The 6,820-nt window shown below is 39.5% G+C and overlaps 1 long non-coding RNA gene across 2 annotated transcripts; it reads right to left on the minus strand.

Moving 5' to 3' along the window:
* Positions 1-431: 431 nt before the first annotated feature.
* LOC123075424 (uncharacterized) lies at positions 432-4,038 on the minus strand. 2 transcript variants are annotated; one of them, XR_006436137.1, is made up of 3 exons: positions 3,617-4,038; positions 2,240-2,308; positions 432-763 (listed from the first exon to the last, which is right to left on the minus strand). It is a non-coding gene; the product is annotated as an uncharacterized lncRNA (long non-coding RNA). The 2 variants fall into 2 exon arrangements; XR_006436138.1 differs by lacking the exon at positions 432-763 and adding an exon at positions 879-1,429.
* Between the last annotated feature and the right edge of the window lie 2,782 nt (positions 4,039-6,820).

Consider the following 6,820-nt stretch of genomic DNA (forward strand, 5'->3'; position numbering starts at 1 on the left):
TTCAGATTTTAAATCAACATATTAAAGATTTTGATGTGCTGCAGTTTAACGTCAGCATATAACTGTTCTGAATGTTATGCACTTCATTATCACAACAAGTAGTGATTATTACGTACATAATTAGATCAAGCAGAAATCATTTGCGCTTCACATACAAAAATCTTCCATGGGCAAATATGACAAAACAAGAATGTGTAACATTGTTGCTTGCTTCACTAAACTGTATAGTCCAAGCTCACCCAAGAAATAGATTGCACTAATTTTATCAGTAAACTTTCAGATCTGATATGAAAGAGTCAACCTAGAACAAAAGAAAGAATCCACAAAACAAATTTGAAAAACCAGAGGAGTGTACAGCAAAAAATCAAAGTTGAAGATGCATATTACCTCCTCAACTTGCTTGTGGTCACATTACTGCATTTGCTAGACTTATCCACTTGCAGCTGCATACATACAAGCAGACTTTTAAGGTGTAAAAATAAATTGAGAGCAAGCAATGAGCATGCAAAAAAAATTGCAACCACCCAAGCCAGGGTAAAATTTTGTGCCTGGCCAAATATTTGGCATCATGGATCTGGGCACAAAACAAGCACATTGATAGATCATTAATGCGTGATATGGTCAAGATTTTACATACCTTAAATGAGTCTTTCAGCTGCTCTTTGAGGCCCATAACATGAGGGATGATAATTTGGATCAGCGGAAACTGTTCAGGGATGCCAAAAGAATCTCGAGGCAGTAAAATGTATCAACTCAGAGGTAACTGGCAATTTAGAGGCAAGTGCATTATTAACAAGCTGCTAACAAAATCCTGAGAACAAATGGTGTATCTTAAGTTTAACTGAATGCAGACATTCACAGTAACTATGGTAGCCTTGGTCAAGCATATTGCAAAACAACACCTATCTGAAACTAGCTGAAATCTAGTTAAGTGTTAACTGATTTTGCTGGTAACCAGAAATCTGTTTGTATGAAGAAACTTGTTGAAACCTAGTTAAGTGTTAACTGATTTTTCTTGTAACCAGAAACCTGAAATTGGCTTTGACTGGAACTAGTTGAAATATGAAGCGCAAAACTTGTAGAAACCCATATATCCCAGTTCCATATGTGTTCCCTGGAAACTCCCAGATTTTTAATGACTTTGAGCGAATTTGCGTGCCGGAGGATATGGGAACAGAATTGATAGCAAAGTTTGACAGGAACCTGCGTGAATAATCCATTAATCATCGTGCCCTAATATGTTCTTGGCTCCACTACTAGTACTTGTCCTGGCATAAATTTGCTTGCAAACATACTAGCTGAATTGCTTTATTAAAGAAAAGATTTGGATTGAATATTACTTCTAAAGCGATGAAACGTACACAAATAATAGACACCAAAAGGTCGGCCAAACTTTGGTGAAATGAGCATAAGATATGCATATATGTAACTGCAGAGAAAATAGTTAGTTCAAGGTATTGGAAGGATATAAACAAAGTTTTACAAATCCAGTCTTCCTAATCAATTTGAGAATTCATCACAAATTTAAATTATCTAAAAATTCAGACCGTCGACAACAGATTGACTAAAAAAGGTCATATAAAATCATGACAATTGTAAAAGAAAGGAAAAGGGAGATTACTTGTTTCTTTTACATCTCCTTAAATAAAGCTAGGACGTTACAATCAATTAATATGCCGAGAATCAATGAAATAAAATAAATAATCATCATAATTGCCATTTTGTACATGAGCTTGTTGTTTATACTTCGACATCTAGTTAAGCAAAGAACAGCTAACACCTAGACATATAGTTTATTCACATGAGATTCAAAGCTATGAAACCAGGCTGCTAAATAATCATATTATTTGCACAAGGTAGAGGCTCATAAAAGAAGACCTTAATTAAGGCATCACATATGCAATTCATAAATGGTTATATGGCAGGAGCCTGCGACTCTGTTTCAAGTACTACCCAATAACAAAAGACTCAGCTTTAGAAAACACAGGCATGCAAAAGCTGAGTTCCAGGACATGTAAAAGCTTCCAATAGTTGTATGCATAAAAATGCTAAGCAAATTCATGGCATGCATACATACACATGCCAAGCAAAATCTCAGTTCATATGTTTACTGCAGTTTTATTTGCATGAAGCATATAAGAAACGAAATGCTAAATAAGTTTCAATGTTCTGAAATAGCAGCAAACATGTATCCAAAAGCAAAATACTGAATCTAAGACTTAACTACCAAGATTATTACCTCCTCAGCTTGCTTGTGGTTGCGTACTCGTGTTGCTGCTTTTGCCATGAACTTATAAGTCACTCTCAGCTGCATATATAGAAGCAAAGACTTTTAAGCTATCAACCATAATAGTCATTGGTAAATATATAATCATAAGAGCATAAGCTTATGTGCTTGTATGGAGTAGTCGACGCTGCTTGGTGGAGAGGACAAACAACATGCACACTGCTCACAAAACAAAAAATCCAAAATATTATTTCAGTGAAAGCATCAAATGAAAATTAGGGAACAGTTTGTAAGAATTACATATAGGAGAAAAGAGCATGGTACTCAGCTAGCCCCATGACCCAATTCTTCAAAAAAAAATCTACTTAGGAGCATAGCTCCCAATTTCCATTACTGAAAACATCACATGTCCAAAGTTCGTCCCCCTCCAGGGGTACCTCAAAACAACAGAAACTAAGCCACACACAGCAGCACTACTACCAAACTAGACGCAGAACCTAAACAACGAGCATCCAAACGTTCCAATTATCAGCAACAAAACAATAGTCTTATATTACTCGTGGCCCTACATGACAAGGTACTGTACTACCAGGGTTATATTACTTGCACGTGGCACTGCAAGTAGGCCTTTTCTGAAATCTGAACCACAAGCACATCTTAAGCTATTTACCATCTCTGTGAACGTAGCTATGGATGAATTTGTTCTTAAGTGTTAAGCTAAATAAAAAAGTTTTAAGAACAGGGGATCTGGCAATTCAGTAAGTCACGATGCAATTAATTTCCAGTAGGGGCGACAGTACAAACCAATTGCTCTCATTTTACTCTAGAAAATTAAATTTATCAGACAAATGTTTTTCAATTCAATAATAAAGGTTGCAACAATTGAAGGGATTTCTACTATGATAGACAACTACTGATCATTAAATTCCAGAATCACATGACTGGGAGCAGTGGCAAACTGGCAATAGAAAATTATAGAAGAAAATTCCAGATCAAACCCCATATATCTATTTTCATAGAACTAACACATTCACTAGTTAAAACTATTAAACTCTAGAAGCGTTACTTCACTTTCAGTCTACATTTGCAGAAAAAATATACAGAAAGAAGTTCTCTAGCTATATTTGCAGCACGACCTTGAAACTTAATTTCCCAAAGCTTGCATGTAGTACCCCTACTGGGATTCACTGATTTAGTATGTAGTTGAAGCATCCATTTGCTGCAATGGAAGATCTCTTCACCATAAGCAAAACTTGGGCTATCGGATGACAAAGCTAGTCGTTATCTTCAGAGCTGTAGTGTCATATAAACTCAAACACTTTCTGAAGTCGTTCTAGTTACTGCTCAGAAGAAAAAAGGAACATAATTTTGCAAAGATTGAAATCTCACCGGCCAAGTGCTCTCGGTGAGCAAGGAGGCGGCGCTGCACCTGGGGGAGGATGTAGAGGAGGTGGAGCTTCTCGGGAGAGGGGCCGTACAGGAAGGCCCGCTGCTCGGGTGAGGGAAACAGGAGGCGATCCAACTTAGTGCTCAGGGAAGGATGCTCGTGGAGGAGGAGGCCCTACTAGGGGGAGAAAGCTTGAGGAGGAGGAGGCCTGCTCGGCGGAGGAAACCTGTGGAGGAGGTCGTTGTTGTGGTGGGGATGGAGGGCGGTCGGCGGCTTTCCTCGGGAGGAAGCAGGCGCTGGGTGCGCGGGGGATGGGGACGAAGCGACGAAGGGTTTCCTTGGTAGAGAAGGGTGCTCGGCGACGACTAGGCGGTCGGCGGCGACTGTGTTTGGGGACGAAGCCGGCGCTGCGGTTGAGTGGTTGGTGGCGGCGGCGTGGTCGGGGTTGAGGGTTAGGTTTTGGAAGATTTGGGGAAGAACTGGTCAGGGGCTCAGGGCGACGAGCCGACGACCAAAGGAACCCTTGTGAATATTTCGATCTCGCGCCGTCGCGCGCCCTTTCTCCCGCGCGAGCGCACTCGGCCCAATTGTTTTTTTTTGAGAAACGGCCCAGTTACTTTGGTTACGCGTCGCATACAAGTTCCCGGCACACAACAAGCCGCAGTTTAGTTGGGCCGGCAGATAGGATGACCTGCCAAGTGGACATCGTTGCCGGCAGTTCGTGTGCCCTCGTTTGTTAACTTCTCCCGGCAGTTTCTCTGCCGGTAATTCATTCTCCCGGCAGTTGTTCAATTCCTGGCAGTTTCTTTGCCCTTGGTCGGGTATTTCTCCTGGGTGACATCAAAACCGGGACTGAGTTTCCTAGGTTGGAAATCGAATGGTTTCAGGAATTCAAGGGTAGGAGACGGTGGTAATTTGTTTGATTCCAGGAGTTTAGGGGCTAATATATCCGGTCTTAGAGTTCTTGGCTGTATCTTTTCAATAAGTTGGGGCGGGGGGCGTGGGTAATATGCACTACTCCTCTAAAAAAGAGATGGAAAATGTCTTTGTTTATCTTCATCCTCAAAATTTTAAATACTCTACAATAATTTCAGGTTTAGTACAAAATGAGACTAGGGTCGAAATCAATCAAAATACTAGATTATTACAAAACTTAGTATGAAGCCAACAAGTTCCCTTTTAGGATTAATACATCAAAAATTGCCTCTTACTCCTTACTACGATGTCCACCCAAAATCTTAAAACTCATTGAATCTTTCACCATGTTTAAATTGCAAACACCAGAACTAACATTTCAAGCAATTTACCTTTTGTGCTAGAAATGAGTTGCATTATGTTGGAATGGATGGGATAACAACAGATGAAACTTTCAAGTGGGGTCCGGACAATCCACAACTAATCAAGTGTTTGGATCACTTTTCTGACTCTCAAATGATACAATGTCAATTAAGGTATTTCTCAACACATACACAAGTGCATATAACTTCATGTGGATATTTTGCATCTTGCAAAAGCAATGAGGAATAGCATATAGAGAAACTACGTACTTATAAAATAATGATGAATATAAATAAAGAAGGAGGCACAATTACACTGACAATATTTGTTTAGTAACTATAAGATCACGTTCACATTTAGTTAGGCGCTATTGAAGGAGCGCGCCCAAGCTATCAATATAGGAAAACCGATTGGATGTGGTACAAATAAGTGTAACAGAGAAATCTGTCACATGGAAGAAGAAATTTGGAATTGGTATAGTATTTAACACTTCGTAACAACGTGGGACATCTGCGCATATAAAATTGTTTTATATGTTAAAATCTTGGAAGCCACTTTGTTGTATTATATAGCTAGCATGTGTGTTATGGAAGGTACAAGTTTATTGTGATGCAAACAACAAAGAGGAAGCATTTCAACCTTTCATAACACATGCATGTTCATTATGCTCATAGATTCATTGGTTAGAACATCATAAAATATCACTAATAATAGGGGACCATAAATGAATTTATGAAGATTAAATTTATTGGTGTATTAAAAAGACAACTCACATTATCTCAAAACCATATTTTGTAGCGTCAGCACATAAGAGATCATTGTTGCTCTATTTTCCAATGTTACACGAAGGATCATGGGATAACAATGCATGATGCCTGCAACAGATAAAATAACTTGCTGAAGATTCATGGAAGGACATGTTAGAATATTCTCTTGCTGCGAAGAATCAACCAATGGTTTACCACGAATGATACTTAATCTTGCTAGGTACACTACTTCAGATGTAGTCAAATATGTGACAAGACTAATCTTTGTGGAGCTGATAGAATAAATGTATGAATATTGTGCATTTTTGACAAAGAATTAAGTCGGGTTCGAAAACATGTTGATAGGAAGCAATCAAACCAGATTACTACAATATAACAATGCATCACCTACCTTTGAAAAGATAAATAAATATATTGTGGTTGCCCTTTACCCCTTTGGTATTAATTATTCTAGTGATTGTTTTCATGCAATAAGTATTGGAAAAATTAAATGTTTTCTTGAGCTTATGATGATCCATGTGAGAAAGTCAATATAGCAGAGTGGTTGGTCACCACTTTTGTTTCACATATACTCCACAGTTTTGGTGCTCATGCACAGGGCTAAGACCTCCACATCAATTGGTTTATATGGGTATATTTTATGTGGGTATAAAAGTGGAAGGAATGTCCTCCACCCTAGTGGGAAATTTCAACACCTCACTATTTGCATGAGATACTTACACTCACCTGGTCGAATGGCATGCTAGTTCTTTTGTTGGGCCTTAGCAGTGCCCTCTTACTGTTGCATGTCACCCCTCCTGTGTAGCCATGGACCTCGACCCAGCTCAAATTGCTGGTGTGAGACCCTCATTACTACCTGATATGAGCAGTGTCGGCTTGTTGCTGCGGTGTCCTTTCAGTGGCTTGTGGCCTTTGCCACTGCTAGTCATTTGCATGACACTTCACTCGCTATGGGAGGAGTCACACCACATCATCGCCAGTGCTTGAGGTGGCATACACTCATGTGAAGATCCCACCACTGGTGGTTTTGGAGTCCCTCCCTTCTGACTATAACATCATTGCCTTCAAAGTCATCCCCAACCCTTCTTCAATGGATCATCATGCGAGTATGCAGATTCGCACACAGCTGGAGACGGCCAAGCTATATATGAGTCATGCAAT

The sequence above is a fragment of the Triticum aestivum genome, chromosome 3D (assembly GCF_018294505.1).
Source record: "Triticum aestivum cultivar Chinese Spring chromosome 3D, IWGSC CS RefSeq v2.1, whole genome shotgun sequence".
Taxonomy (NCBI): domain Eukaryota; kingdom Viridiplantae; phylum Streptophyta; class Magnoliopsida; order Poales; family Poaceae; genus Triticum; species Triticum aestivum.